The sequence below is a fragment of the Saimiri boliviensis genome, chromosome 4 (assembly GCF_048565385.1).
Source record: "Saimiri boliviensis isolate mSaiBol1 chromosome 4, mSaiBol1.pri, whole genome shotgun sequence".
Classification (NCBI taxonomy): domain Eukaryota; kingdom Metazoa; phylum Chordata; class Mammalia; order Primates; family Cebidae; genus Saimiri; species Saimiri boliviensis.
Genome location: NC_133452.1, coordinates 164,429,974 through 164,442,429, shown reverse-complemented (window position 1 = coordinate 164,442,429; position 12,456 = coordinate 164,429,974). Strand labels below are relative to the sequence as shown.

Here is a 12,456-nt window from a genome sequence, read left to right as displayed (position 1 = left end):
AGCCAGACTGAAAAGAAAGGGGCAGGGGGAAAGAAGAAAGTACTTAGAGCTCAGCTATTGCATAACAGAGCAGTAGCATAACAAGCTAGACCTACAGCATTTTCGTAACCAGATTAAGGTGCCTAAACTGGATGCTATTCTGACTGGATAACATCTGGGCCATTTTGAGAGAAACCAAGTCATCAGGCTCAGACAATGATCTCTGAAACGCAAAGAGAGGCTCTCTGAATTTTCCAAGGTTTAGAGAACAGGACTTCCAGGATGCCCCTAGAATGCTCCTACCTGGAGAGGCCTTGTGAGGTGGTGCTGCTTTTAGGAACTTCCTGCTCTTCCCAGGCCCACTGAAACAAAAACGTCTTCCTCTCAGACATGAAATCATTTGGGCCAAGGAATATCATATGATTCATATGGAACCTAATGACAAAATGTCAGCATTTGTTTTCCCTCCCCGCTTTTCACTATAACCTGTTCAAATTTCTCAGTGTTAGCCTCTTGTCAAATCCAATGGTTACTCTCATTCTCATCTTACTTGACTTTCATCACTAAGACAACCATTTGTGTCTTTTCTCTGTATTTATTTTATTTTAAAAATTATTTATTTAATTAATTTTGAGACAGAGTCTTACTGTCCCCCAGGCTGGAGTGCAGTTGCACAATCTTGGCTTACTGCAACCTCCTGGGTTCAAGCAATTCTCATGCCTCAGCCTCCCAAATAACTGGGATTACAGGCATGCCCTATCACTGCCGGCTAATTTTTGTACTTTTAGTAGAGATGGGGTTTCACCATATTGGGCAGGCTGGTCTTGAACTCCTGACCTCAAGTGATCTACCCGCCCCGGCCTCCCAAAGTCCTGGGATTAGAGGAGTGAGCCACCACGCTCAGTCAATGTCTTTTCTTTTTAAATTTGGTTTGTAAACAGTTTACTGTAGCTCAGTTGTTTTATCTGGTACTTATCTACATATTTCTCAATACAATACCACATTCTGTCAAAGTAATACATATAAAGAGTTTTTTTTTTTTAAATCAAATCGGACAAAGACCTTTTAAGAATGTCAGTCCTGCTGGGCATGGTGGCTCATGCCTGTAATCCCAGCACTTTGGGAGGCCAAGACAGGTGGATCATGAGGTCAGGAGATCGAGACCACCCTGGCTAACATGATGAAACCCCATCTCTACTACAAATAGAAAAAAAAAAAAAGAAAAAGAAAAACCAACAACCAAAAACCCAGAAATATCAGTCTCACTTCTCACTTCCAACCTACTACTCTTGAATTCCCAGAAACAGCCTCTTTAAATGCTCAGTTGTTCTATCTGGCACTTATCTACATATTTATTGAGACAATAACATATTTATGGTGCTATTTCTCTATATATCCATTTCTACATAGTACTTTTCTGTAACCTAGTATGATCAGTTATGACTTAGCTCTCTTATAGCATCAGTAGTAATACATCACAACTTTTGTTCCATGTTTCCAATACTGTGGTTACGTAATTATAATTCTATGGACCCAAGTTTCACATATGATTACATTAATTTTCATGTACAACCCCTTTTTTTTTTTTTTAGTAGGGATGGGGTGAAATGATTCATTTTTGTTCCTTTGTTTAGTTTGCTTTATTCCCCTCACAGGTTTTTCCTACTCCTCTAATTGCTTGTAAGCACAGTTTCCACAGCAAAACGTATCAGGTAATTTATCAGTCCCCTCTCTTCATTCTTCCCAGAGCAGCACTTGGGTCTTACTTAAAAAGAGATTTTGATTTAGTAGGTCTGGAAGAGGACCAGGATTCTCACTGCTAGTTGCTCTGGTCCACAGGTCCACAGAGCAAGATCTACAGTCTACAGCCAGCTATCGCTCTTTATCTTGCTCCTTATTCAGGAGCTTTCTGTGAAGAGGCAGCTGCCAGCTTTGCATGAATTATGGAGATGCCTCTGAGGGATGGTTCTGGCTCAGGGTCTTGGCCTAGTTTTGCATGTGGCCATACTGAGCCAAGACAAAGGACTGGTGTGAATGGGCATCATGCACAATACTGTATTCTTCTGTGGCTTGCTAGGAGCTCTGTGGTCAGCTACTCTTTCTTGGGGGCTCACACTATTGATATGGTAGTAATAATCAGATATGACCCAGTGGCACTTCAACATTATTATAGTGACATAATTCCCCTATTTACCAAGCCCTTGTTAAAATTATACATACGGAGTTTGTATAATTTTATAATTATAATGTGTATAATTTATGCACAACAGTTTGCATATGTGAAGGTGGAGGGGAAGTGAAGTGCAGCTGGTGTGGAGACGAAGGTGGTGGACTTGTGTGTGGAAGAGGAGTTAGCAGGGCTTTGCCCTGGGAAAGCAAAGGCCGAGACCTGGTGGACTGTGGACATCCCTGAATTATATTCTTGGAAGTACTTTTGAAATGGAGAATTCCTAGAACAAGAGGGTAGACAGGGAACTCAAGGGAGCCAATAAATAAGGGTTGGATTGAGCAAGACAGAAAGAGTTCAGGGAAGGGATCAAGGCTGTGTGGACCAGTGTTTGAGCTTTGCCCAGAATTTATCCCCTTGCAGCCTCTGAGCTACCTTCCGTATCTGTTCATCTTAGTTTTTCTTCCTGTTACCTGGTAGGGTAGATCTTTCCAAAGCAGGTATACATTCTCCTTCAGGAGGACAGACCATGATAAATGTGAAAATGCAAGACACAGAAATCTTAGGAGCAGCCTATGAATTCATTATTGTCCTGACTTCACCCTACTTTCCTTTTTTTGGTAGAGACAGGGTCTCAAACATTTTTCATTTTCATATATCTTGAGCCCCTGAACCCTTGGGAGGAGGGAGCTCAGAACCCTGGAGGAGTAAAGAGCTCTGACCTGCATATAACTGTGCTCCTTTCCATGCGGCAGTAATGGAGGGGTTTATAAAAGGTTTGTTGTTTGTGGAACAATAGGGGGAGAAAGCTCAGATTTTTTCAAGTTCTTTTATGAGTTTATTTAGAAAACGAAAAAAAATTATCATTTTAGTGAAAGACGTGGGAAGGAAGACAGAATGTGTGCATGAAACATACAATGAAACTACTGTCCCCTTCTGTGAATCCAAGATGACTGAAACATTATCGGCAAATCATGAACACGCTTTTTGTTTCAGTTTTTGTTCTCAGAAATCTGTGGGAAGTTCCTTTTGGCTTTAGATGCTAGGAAATTTTGCTGTATCTGGGAACGAAAAGCCTTGGGGCCAAGTTTGGGGAGGGTGGAGTGGCACTGGGAGGATTATGGTGGGGTATGACCTGTGGCCGTGCTGAAGCTCATTGGCCAGAGCCACCTGGAGCCCAGCCAAGTAGGTTTAGTGATACTCATTACAGCAGTCTGGATTCCACACACTATGGGCAGATTCCACACACCACGGGGAATTGGAAGGTGCAGCATATCACAGATGAGAAAATATGGGAGGAATCTGTTGTAGGATTTAAGCCTGTGGTAGGTGATTTTGGAGATGTTCAAGAAAGCAATGGATTGCTCTGGATGAATGTTGTGAAGGAGACAATTTTGTGTGTGTGTTTTTGTTTTTGAGGCAAGGACTCACTTTGTCACCCAGGCTGGTGTACAGTGGCACCATCTTAGGTCACTGCAACATCTGCCTCCCATGCTCAAGCGATCCTCCCTCCTCAACCTCCCCAGTAACTGGGATTACAGGTGTATACCATCAAACCCAGCTAATTTTTCAATTTTTGGTAAAGACAGGGTCTCACTATGCTGGTCTCGAACTCCTGGGCTCAAGCCATCCTCCTGCCTCTGCCTCCCAAAGTGCTGAGATTACATGAGCAATGCCCCGCCCTATTCCAATACTTTTCATTAGGCAGTGGGAGAACAGAGAGGGCTTAAGTTGTAATTGGTAAAGAAGCAGTTACTCTGTTTAGCCAGGAGAGGGGGATGTGTGGTCATTTTGTGATTTGCAGGCTGCTCTTGTTTTTGTCTGTGCTCTGGCATGATTATGATGTGGTCTTGTTTTTTTTTTTTTTTTTTTTTGTTTTTAACTAATACTAACACTAAATTTAATGCACCTGATAATTAAAATGACTCCTTTACAGGGCTTGATCAGTGATGACAAAAACCATAAGCAATTTAAATATATCATTCTCCTTCCTTCAAGTGAATGTGGTCTTGTTTTTACCCCACTCAGTCACAGTGACAGAATAGCCTTGTTTGATATTTAGTGCTCTATGAAGTGTCTTCTTTTCAGAAGGAAACACACAGCCTAGCTGGGAGTGCCTGGCCTGCTCTCAGCTGATGTCTGTCAGGCCTGCTTTTTTTCTTTCTCAATCAGAGCCCTCATTCTCTTTCAGGTTTTTGTTTGTTTGTTTGTTTTTGAGATGCAGTCTCGCTCTGTCACCCAGGCTGGAGTGCAGTGGCTCAATTTCTGCTCACTGCAACCTCCATTTCTCGGGCTCAAGTGATTCTCCTTCCTCAGCCTCCCAAGTAGCTTGGGATTACAGGGGTGCACCACCACATCTGGCTAATTTTTGTATTTTTAGTAGAGACAGGGTTTCACCAAGTTGACCAGGCTGGTCTCAAACTCCTGAACTCAGGTGATTCTCCTGCCTCTGCCTCCTAAAGTGCTGGGATTACAGGCGTGAGCTACTGCTCTCAGCTATATTTGGCTTTTGTAAGTTTTTGTTTTGTTTTGTTTTGTTTTGTTTTGTTTTGAGACGGAGTTTCGCTCTTGTTACCCAGGCTGGAGTGCAATGGCGTGAACTCGGCTCACCGCAACCTCTGCCTCCTGGGTTCAGGCAATTCTCCTGCCTCAGCCTCCTGAGTAGCTGGGATTACAGGCATGTGCCACCATGCCCAGCTAATTTTTTTGTATTTTTAGTAGAGACGGGGTTTCACCATGTTGACCAGGATGGTCTCGATCTCTTGACCTCGTGATCCACCCGCCTCGGCCTCCCAAAGTGCTGGGATTACAGGCTTGAGCCAGGCTTTTGTAAGTTTTATTGTCCCTTTCAATTTTGAAAAACCTAGAATCATTTTCTAGATTCTAGGTTTATATATTTAGATGGCTTTTGATTGGAAATCATCATAAGAGTCTAAATCCAAGCACATGTACAAGGTTTAAATCCCCACCAGGCTGGAACACTCCTGACAAATTGCCGGACGTGGTGAAATGGACCAGGAAGTAAATTCATCCTTTCTCTGTCTTCCCCCCATTTTATTTCTGAAAGAAAAAATATTGTCCAATTGGGAAGTCTGAGGCCTGCTACAGCCACTGAGCAGAGAATCAATCTTAGAGTAAGGGAGCTAAAACCAAATACCTGGAAAAGTCAATGAGAAACTCTGAGGAAGTATTTTCTCCGTAATTACACAGTGGTGTGGGGGTCGGAGATCACTCAGGGCCTTCTGTGTCTGTGCATCTGTGCTCCAATTCATCCTTCCCTCCTGCAGCAAAAAACAGTGGCTCCAAGCACAACCTGGTCAGAAAGTTTGGACTCTTTCTGAAAGACAGAAGGAGGGAGATAAGCACAAGGTATTATGAGAAAGGGTTTGCAAAATAAAGAAACAAAAAAATCGAACCATTGGAGTTGACGTTTAAATCCTTCCAAACTAATAAATACAATATGGAAAATGAGGAGAATCAGGAGTGAGAATAAGGGGAGGTGAGTAGGAAGGAGGGAAATGTGCCATAAAGTGGGAAGGGGTCTGGCCTTTGGTGATTTCTTCTGTCTTCCCTTTGTCTGCTTTCTCAAGAGTCACATCAGGAATCAGTCAGCTTCTTTCAGGAGCCCCTCCTTGCTTTCTAGACAGGCACTATTGAGATGTTACTTTCCTTCAGGTATTGGTTATTTATTAATTTATGGAGACAGGATCCTCCCAAAGTGCTGGAATTACAGGTGTGAGCCACTGCGCCTGGCCGCTTGAGGGACTTTTATTTCTAACAAGACAACCTTGACTCACCATACATTTCCTTCTCTCACCTTCCCATAATTTGTCTCCATCATTTTGCAGAAGCCCTGTCCCCTCCTTTCTGTAGCTCAGGTTGCTGTATAAGCTTCAATCATCCAGCCCTTCTTTGAGTCTCGTATTTTGAGATTTGAGGGACTCTTGTGCATACACATGTAATTAAAATGGTTTTTCTCCTGTTAATCTGTTTTAGATAGATTTAATTTGCAGCCTAGCCAAATAACCTTGACAGGTAGAGAGAAGCAGATTTTCCCCTCCCTTACACAAGGAACCACCAGGCAGGTCTAGTAATGACAATTCTCTGGGAATAGGGTTTTGAAGGAGCTCTAACCCTTTTCTATTCCCTCCAGTGACTGTAGGAGCTGTTTTACACTGTGATCATGGGCTGCTGTCTAGTCTACTGCAGGGCTGTGGTAGGGTGATGGTGGTATAATAGAACATGTTAAAATGCCTATAAAGCCGGGCGTGGTGGCTCAAGCCTGTAATCCCAGCACTTTGGGAGGCCGAGGCGGGTGGATCACGAGGTCAAGAGATCAAGACCATCCTGGCCAACATGGTGAAACCCCGTCTCTACTAAAACTACAAAAAATTAGCTGGGCATGGTGGCACGTGCCTGTAATCCCAGCTACTCAGGAGGCCGAGGCAGGAGAATTGCCTGAACCCAGGAGGCGGAGGTTGTGGTGAGCGGAGATCACGCCACTGCACTCCAGCCTGGGTAACAAGAGCGAAACTCTGTCTCAAAAAAAAAAAAAAAAAATGCCTATAAAACACTGTTCTTATTGAGTTCAGCCATTTTTCTTGAATAAAATTCACTCTGATTGCTGCAAGCCTTTGGTTAATTTACAGAGTTCTTACAAAGTTGATTCTGGAAGTTTTTGCCAGTGTTTATTGCTTTCATGGAGGAAGGGATTTTCAGAGGTCCTGACTCTATGATTCTGATTTCCCTACGCGTGTGTGTGTGTGTGTGTGTGTGTGTGTGCGTGTGCACGCACAGTGTGTTTCATGCCTAAAAGTATAATTTGAAAATAACTAATGCTTTAAAACCTTAGCCTTTTCCTCCCAGGATAGATTTGGTTATCTTAGAGCAGCAATTCTCAGATGTTTTGGTCTCTTTACCTCCTTATACTCTTGAAAATAATTGAGAACCCAGAGTTTTTATTTATGTGGCTTATATCTATCAACATTTAGCATTTAAAAATTAAAACTGGGCTGGGTGTGGTGGTGCATGTCTGTAATTCCAGCACTTTAGGAGGCCGAGTTGATTGGATCGCTTGGGCTCAGGAGTTTGAGACGATCCTGGGCAATATAGTGAGACCCTGTCTCTACAAAAAATAGAAAAATTAGCTGGGTGTGGTGGCGTGCACCTGTAATTGCAGCTACTCAGGAGGCTGAGGCAGGAGAATCACTTGAGCCTGGGAGGTGAAGGTGGCAGTGAGCCAAGATGGCAACACTGTACTCCAGACTGGGTGACTGAGTAAGTCTCAAATAAGTAAATAAATAAATAAAACAAAATTTTTTCCCTTTTTTTTGGAGACAGAGTATCAATCTGTTGCCCAGGCTGGAGTGTAGTGGCACAATCTCGGCTCACTGCAACCTCCACCTCCTGAATTCAAGTGATTCTCCTGCCTTAGCCTCCCAGTAGCTGGGATTACAGGCACGCACCACCATGCCAGGCTAATTTTTGTATTTTTCACAGAGATGAGGTTTTATCACATACGCCAGGTCTCAGATTCCTGGGCTCAAGTGGTTCACCTGCCTTGGCCTTCCTAAGTGCTGGGATTACAGGCATGAACCACTGTCTCTGGCCCTTACAACACATTTTAAACACAATTAATACACACTGTGACATACCTTCCAATAGGTGTCAGATGGATGATGTCATCATGTCTTTAACATCTGGAAAAGTCCAATGCACACATGTGAGAGTATGTGAGTAAATGAGGCAAATAACTTTTTACAAAAGTAATTAATTTTGTTTTTTTAAATAGAGATAGGGTCTTACTATGTTGCCTAAGCTGGTCTTGAATTCCAGGGCTCAAGTGATCATTCCACCTCGTTTTTTTTTTGAAACAGGGTCTCACTCTGTCACCCAGGCTGGAGGGCAGAGGCGTGATCACGGCTCACCGCATCCTCAGCTTCCGTGGCTCAGGTGATCCTCCCACATCAGCCTCCTGAGTAGTTGAGACTACAGGCACTCACCACCATGCCCAGCTAATTTGATGTATTTTTTGTAGAGATGGGGGTTTCACCATGTTGCCCAGGCTTGTCTCGAACTTCTGGCTTCAAGTGATCTGCCCACCTCGGTCTCCCAAAGTGCTAGGATTACAGGCATGAGCCAGCAAACCCAGCCGCAAATAACGTTTTAGTATTATTACAAAAATTGTCTTGGCCAGGTGCGGTGGCTCACACCCGTAATCACAGCACTTTGGGAGGCCGAGGCGGGTAGATCACCTGAGGTCCAGAGTTTGAGACCAGCCTGACCAATATGAGATAGAGACAGCTGACTCTATCTCAAAGAAAAAAAAAAAAGTCCCACAACCTTAGGGGTCAGACCACACTTTTAAGAATCACTATCTTAGGTGGTTCTAGAGAAATAGACTATAGGACATTTACTGGGGAGTCCCTCAGCATCAATACCTTGGAGATGTTAAAGAAGGAGGATAGACAGGAGAAGTTGAAATATAATGCAGTCTCACAATGAGCTCTGGAGCTGGGGCGGCCCTTCAGAGTTGTGCACCTTGTGCAAGGGGTGCAGGCACTTTTACACCCACACTGACCAGTCATTGGATGTGGTCCACTGCTGAGAGGTGGAATAATCTTGGCCTCTTGGAGCAACAGGGCTCTCTTTGGCCCTTTAACAACTGGCTGATACGGAGTCAGCTGAGGGCCTGGAACCACCAACACTCTCTGCAGCTGGTTGACAGTGTGTCTCAGTCCCACACGGAATGATCAGGGCAGTGCACCACAGCATCCACCTCCATGGGGAAATGAGGGTGGAGTTGCACAGTTTGCGTGGAGTGGGGAGGCAGAGAGAAGAAAAGCTTTTGGTGCTGGACATAGTATAAAACAAAGGGGGAAGGAATCTTTTTCTTTGTTTCTCAAGTACAGCTTGCAGTTCTATCTGAACTCGGTCCCTGAGTTCACGTGCGAGAAATCCCATTATTTCTCCTCCTCTACATAAGAATTCCTTGAACCAATGGGAACATTCTCATGGATTTCCCTAGAGAACTTTCTACTTTGGGCAGCTGGAGGAGAATGAGGGTGAGCAGAGATCTGGGGAAGCCGGAGTGTGGGTGGCAGAGGTAGTGACAAAGGAAGTGAACTAGAGGAAGAAAGATCAAAAGATGGGAGGAGGTCAGGAAGTTACAGGCAAGGGCAAGTAGGCACGGACCTATTGCACTGGTGCACTTGCTCTGTTACACCCGAGTGAGTACAGGAATGCGCCACACTCTGAGATTGCATTATGAGTCCTTTATTTCCAGCGACCGAGAGACGGCTAATGCCCAAAATTCTCTCGGCCCTGAAGAAAGAATTAGGTGGTTTTTTTATACCCTAGTTTGAAAAGGGAGGTGCAGGGGAAACCTAGCTGATGCAATTTTTCACAGAAGCAGAGCAAGCAAGAAGATAAAAGATAAACTAGTACATAAGAAGTAAACAGTACAGGTGCAGGGACTTACGCTGTCACAAAAGACCTACACTTATAGATATGGGGGCTCTGGGTACTTAACATCATCTGCGTTCCCAGGGTCTGCTGCTACCCCTTGACTCGGTATCTTATCAGCAAATGCATTCCTGGATGTGCCTGGTGTCAACCTGCCCCAGCCACACACTACAGTTACATACTTAATGGGGAAAAAATAACTATAAGTGAAGATGCTAAGACAGAGTTTGTCCGGCTTCTTCAACTAAGAATGAGTTGGTTAGGCCAACACAAGGTAAGTTAAGACAGCTCACCTGGGCAGGGTGTTGACAGGCTGTTATGGAGATGTTGGGGGCATCTAGAAAATATGGAGTTGAAAAATTTACAATATACATTTGAATCTTTGAGGGACATCTCTTTTTAGAACCTTTTGGAATACGAGGAATATATATATATATATATATATATATATATATATATATATATATATATTTTTTTTTTTTTTTTTTTTTTTTTTTTTTTTGAGACAGAGTTTCGCTCGTTACCCAGGCTGGAGTGCAATGACACGATCTCGGCTCACTGCAACCTCTGCCTCCTGGGTTCAGGTAATTCTCCTGCCTCAGCCTCCTGAGTAGCTGGGATTACAGACACGCGCCACCACGCCCAGCTAGTTTTTTGTATTTTTAGTAGAGGCGGGGTTTCACCATCTTGAACAGGATGGTCTCCATCTCTCGACCTCATGATCCACCCGCCTCGGCCTCCCAAAGTGCTGGGATTACAGGCTTGAGCCACCACGCCCAGCCACGAGGATATATTTTAAGAGTCTGTTCCTCTTCTGGCTGGGGGCAGTGGCTCATGCCTGTAATCACAGCACTTTGGGAGGCCAAGGTGGGTGGATCACTTGAGGTCAGGAGTTCAGGGCCAGCCTGGCCAACATGATGAAACCCCAACTCTATTAAAATTACAAAAAATTAGCCAGGTGTGGTGGCATATGCCTGTAATCCCAGCTACTCCAGAGGCTGAGGCAAGAGAACTGCTTGAGCTGGGGAGGTGGATGCTGCAGTGGGCCGAGATTGCACCACTGCAGTCCAGCCTGGGTAACAGCAAGACTCTGTCTGAAAACAAAACAAACAAAAGGGTCTTTTGCTCCTTTCTGACCATAATTAGTTCCTAAGAACATTCAGGTTGTCCCTGTTCAGCCAAATCTCAGCCTCTTCAGGTCCTTACTCTTGGCTTTCTACCTTCCCCTCTTCACCCCTTTCTCTGTGCCAGTTCCCCTCAGCTTTGCAGCCCTTCTTCTTCCAGGCCCTGTGGCCCTGGCTCTAAGCAGTTTCCCCACCAAAATCACTAGTTCTCTGTTGTTAATAAAAACTTTAGACAAATTAAATGTAGCCGAGTTTAATTTGAACAAAGAACAGTTTGCAAACCATCAGAATGATCAGGCAGCCATCAGAGGTTCGGAAAGCTCTGTTCCACCAGGGAAGTGAGGTACAGAAACAGCTTAACTGGCTACAGCTCCGAGTTGGCCTTGTTTGAACACCGTCTGATCAGCTGGCTGCCTGTGGGTTACTGAGGTTTGGCTACTGGGACTGGCTGAGACTCAGCTATTCATAAGGAAAGTATACTCCGGTGCCTTAGGCTTTCCGGTAGTTTACACACTAAGTTAGGTTGCAGTTCATTATTTAAGGGCTCAGATAAGGAGCCATCCCTCAGGCTAAATGTAGGCATATCTCATACCAAATTTAGTTTAACACAGTCATTTCCGCTTTAGTTAAGATTCTCTGGTCCAGAATAAATGAAAAGAAAGCATATGCTGGACACTCACTCTGAGAAACAGAGAATCCTCTTTGTAGGAATTAGTTTTTTGATTGGCTCAGAGGTACTATTTCTCATCAGTTGCTGGGCAGAAACCACTGGAGAAGATCAGAATGAAAACTGAAACTACATTGAATTGCACACGTTGACAAAAAATTTCAGCCCTTCCTCTCAGAGCGTTTGCAGCTCTCGGTGTTTACCTGTTTGAACCATTAATGTGTGTGTTACCTGTATAATCAGCATTTCTTTACATTCAGCCGTCTTTTACGTCATCACAGAAGTATCAGGAGAACTGAGTGGAAAAATAAAAAAGATTTTAAGAACTGAAGAGAAGATAGGTATTAATTAAAATGAAACTGTGGCAGTTTGCAGACATGTAATTGTTACATAGATGATATTATCAACTTTTACCACAGATCCAAAGACCTATTACCTCTATTTCAGTACCTCCAAAATTCAGGTCTCAGATCCATTACTGAATTGTAGAATTTTCTGGTATCTAGAGGTAGGGCTGCTGTCAGTAACCGTATATTTTACGTTTTTCACAGAATTATTTTGGGTTGGCTGAGCTTTTTTTTTTTTTGAGATGGAGTTTCGCTCTTGTTACCCAGGCTGGAGTGCAATGGCGCAATCTCGGCTCACCGCAACCTCCGCCTCCTGAGTTCAGGCAATTCTCCTGCCTCAACCTCCTGAGTAGCTGGCATTACAGGCACATGCCACCATGCCCAGCTAATGTTTTGTATTTTTAGTAGAGACGGGGTTTCACCATGTTGACCAGGTTGGTCTCGATCTCTTGACCTCGTGATCTGCCCGCCTCGGTCTCCCAAAGTGCTGGGATTACAGGCTTGAGCCACCAGGCTGAGCTTCTTTATTCACCTCTAGCTCCCTGTCTGCACCACACTGTATTTTCACATGTATTTGTTTCTCACTCTGACAACGAAATATGTTCTGAGATTAACCTTTGGGTAGACTGTAGGGATGTCTTTGTCAGGGGTCCTTGCTACAAACCTTGGGACCTAGTGATAGCAGACAGGACGCAGTCAGATGCCTAG

General features: G+C 44.0%; 2 protein-coding genes across 4 annotated transcripts in view; both read right to left on the bottom strand.

The window, feature by feature from the left end:
* BTN1A1 (butyrophilin subfamily 1 member A1) overlaps nt 1-5,390 on the bottom strand; it is a 22,544-nt gene extending 17,154 nt beyond the window's left edge. Inside the window, exons 1-2 of one of the 2 annotated variants that reach the window (XM_074398558.1) lie at nt 5,304-5,384; nt 283-341 (exon numbers count right to left, since the gene is read on the bottom strand). The gene's annotated coding sequence lies outside the window, so the exon portion shown is untranslated. Of the gene's footprint in view, nt 1-282; nt 342-5,303 lie in introns of both variants that reach the window. The other variant, XM_010337982.3, reaches the window with a different exon arrangement.
* LOC101046510 (butyrophilin subfamily 2 member A1) overlaps nt 1,547-12,456 on the bottom strand; it is a 26,622-nt gene continuing 15,712 nt past the window's right edge. For both annotated transcript variants that reach the window (XR_012517468.1, XR_012517469.1), the window contains exons 9-12: nt 11,017-11,696; nt 7,952-9,947; nt 7,801-7,845; nt 1,547-5,483 (exon numbers count right to left, since the gene is read on the bottom strand). The gene's annotated coding sequence lies outside the window, so the exon portion shown is untranslated. The remainder of the gene's footprint in view (nt 5,484-7,800; nt 7,846-7,951; nt 9,948-11,016; nt 11,697-12,456) is intronic.